This window comes from Lotus japonicus, chromosome 3 (genome assembly GCF_012489685.1).
Source record: "Lotus japonicus ecotype B-129 chromosome 3, LjGifu_v1.2".
Lineage (NCBI taxonomy): Eukaryota > Viridiplantae > Streptophyta > Magnoliopsida > Fabales > Fabaceae > Lotus > Lotus japonicus.
This window is the reverse complement of record NC_080043.1, coordinates 64,306,402-64,309,184: the sequence shown is the minus strand read 5'-3', so window position 1 is coordinate 64,309,184 and position 2,783 is coordinate 64,306,402. Positions and strand designations below refer to the sequence as shown.

The following is a 2,783-nucleotide window of genomic DNA, read 5'->3' as shown; positions in this document are numbered from 1 at the left end:
AATGAGCAAGATAAACTATTCACATCAGGATAAGTCTTATTCTATATCTCTAAACTCTGAGTGAATTCAGTTTAATGTTTAAGAATTGTTCATCAAAAATCTTAGTTTTGTCATCATCAAAAAGGGGGAGATTGTAAGATCAAGTTTTGATCTAGTAGTACAACTCTATGTTTTGATGATTACAAGTTAACCTTTTGATATGAACAATTGTGGTACTCTAACGTGTTTTTCCGAGTGTGCTATTTACAGGCTCTGACCTCAACTCAATCTCACACAAATCAGAAGCACTGTGTATAAAGAGCGACCCAAGCAACGCTTTCGCATTCACCATGTTCAGCATGAACAGTGGAAAAGCTTCAGAAGTTCTGAAGTTATACAAACTCTGATGTGGACTCAGTCACTAGAAGTTCTGAAGATCCAGAAAGTCTGATAACCAAGAAACACTGAAGGCTCAGATATTCTGATGGTGTAGAAGACTCTAAAGATCTAGAAGCTGATTAGTGAAATTCTGTTGTCCAGAAGCTAGATACTCTGAAGGCCATGTTCTTCCCTCTGAGTTCAGAATCAGAAGAAACAATGGTCAGAGGATCTGGGCTTTCCCTCTGACTCTGATCAACCGGCTTCACAAGTTCCAATATGAAGCATCCCCTGATCAGAAGTCTCCTAGGTTTAAAGGTCAAGTCGCTATCCAAGTACAAAAGCAACTGTACCTTCCTGACGACCTACCTAACAGTCTCAGACACAGCAGAAGCTGGATTTTCCAGAACTGCCCTCCAACGGTAGCATTTCCCATGCAACGCTCAACCCTAATCCTTGGAGTATATAAAGAGGCTGAAGACTGAAAGAAACGGCTAGAAGCATTCACATACGCGCAAGACAAACTTAAATTCTTCTAAGCTTTCTCTCATCTGAAATTCATTGAGTTTACTATTAGCTTTTTAGAAGCAAATCTCTTGTAAACAATTCTTTGATAAACAGTTTGTTTAGTTCCTTTAGGAGATCAAGGTTGATCGGATCCTAGAGAAGACTAAGAGAGTGAATCTTAGTGTGAGCTAAGTCAGTGTAATTGTTAGTCACTTGTAGGTTTCAAGTGCAGTTGTAACTCTTACCTGATTAGTGGATTGCCTTCATTCTAAGAAGGAAGAAATCACCTTAACGGGTGGACTGGAGTAGCTTGAGTGATTTATCAAGTGAACCAGGATAAAATCCTTGTGTGCTTTTCTATCTCTTATCTTTAGCACTTAAGTTCTCGAAAGATTTGTCAAAATCTTTAAGGTGGAAGTTTTATACTGAAAACGTTATTCAAACCCCCCCCCCCTTTCTACCGTTTTTCATACCTTCAGTGGCTAGTACTTTTTTTTGCTTTGGGTTCAATGTGATTTCATGAATTTCTAGTTTTAATTCCTATCCCTATGCTCTTGTTCTTGAATCTACCTTGTATTTAAATTCTATAATGCATGATTAGCTTGGGTGCACTCTTGCTAAAGGCTAATTTACAATCATATCGGAAGATTGTTGTGGTTTAGGGACTTAGGTTGAAATTGATCTCTCTATGCTTGCTTATTGGAATAGAGTGTGGGATTGGTTTTGTTGGCCTGAAAATTGCATGCTTTTAATCCTCATATAAATGACTAGGTACACAAGAAATTGGGCTTAGCTTTTAGTATGGGAGACTTGCTCATGTGAGGAATCAATGAGTGAGTATCTAGGCTATAACAACAAGGGATTGAGTCAAGGTTTCAATTGCATAGGGTAGGTTGACTAGGGAGGATTGGATGAACATTAACCCAGAGCATCTTTATCAATTGATATTTTCATCTCTTTACTATTGCTAATTTTGCGAACTCTTGTTACAAACAAACAAATCCAAAATCTGAATTTTACTTGCTTTCAAACTCACAAGCTTCAAGCTTAAACCATAATTCTCACTCACGGTCCCTGTAGATTCGATAATTAAAACCCGGAGATATCTGTGCACTTGCAGATTGACCAACAAGTTTTTGGCGCCGTTACCGGGGACTGTTTATGGTTTTCGGTTTAAGTTACGAGTTTGTAGTTTTTACATTGCATTGAACAGGTATTACTAACCTCTTCTTTAGTTTTGTATTTTAGTTTATGCAAGGTAGGCTTGGCACGGATCCATTGGAGTTTGATCCGGAGCCTGAACGTACTCTTCACCGTCGCCGAGCCCAACAAAGGCTTGAAGACATGGCTGCTCAAATGACGGAAGAAGAGATGCAAGCGCACATAGACGCAAGGGTGCAAGAGGCCCTCGCTCAAAGACTTGTAGAGCAAGAGGCAGAAAACACCAATCGCTCTTTGAGAGACCTCACCATGGCTGCCATGAGCTACGACTATCCCGGCAACATTGTTTTCCCTGAAGGCATGGGAAACTTTGAGCTGAGACCGACATTTATCAATTTGGTGAGCCAAAATCAGTATGGTGGAGGTGCTCTCGAGGATCCTCAAGCGCACATGGAGCGGTTCATCCGCAATTGCAACACCTATAGAGTACAAAATGTCTCAGCGGACAGAATCCGCTTGAGCTTGTTTCCATTCTCATTGAGGGACACAGCCGAAGAGTGGTTGAACTCACAGCCCCAAGGTAGCATTACATCTTGGGAGGATCTTGTCGAGAAGTTCACCACTAGATTTGTTCCAAGAGCCCTCTTGAGAAAGTTGAAGAATGACATAATGACGTTTGCCCAAGCTGCCGATGAAAACCTTTATGAAGCTTGGGAACGTTTCAAAAAGCTATTGAGGAAGTGTCCACAACACAACCT

The 2,783-nt window shown here is 40.5% G+C and overlaps 1 non-coding gene across 1 annotated transcript; it reads right to left on the bottom strand.

Annotated features, from left to right (window-relative positions):
* Window positions 1–2,676: 2,676 nt before the first annotated feature.
* LOC130709625 (small nucleolar RNA R71) lies at window positions 2,677–2,783 on the bottom strand. Its single transcript, XR_009010104.1, has one exon. It is a non-coding gene; the product is annotated as a small nucleolar RNA R71 (small nucleolar RNA).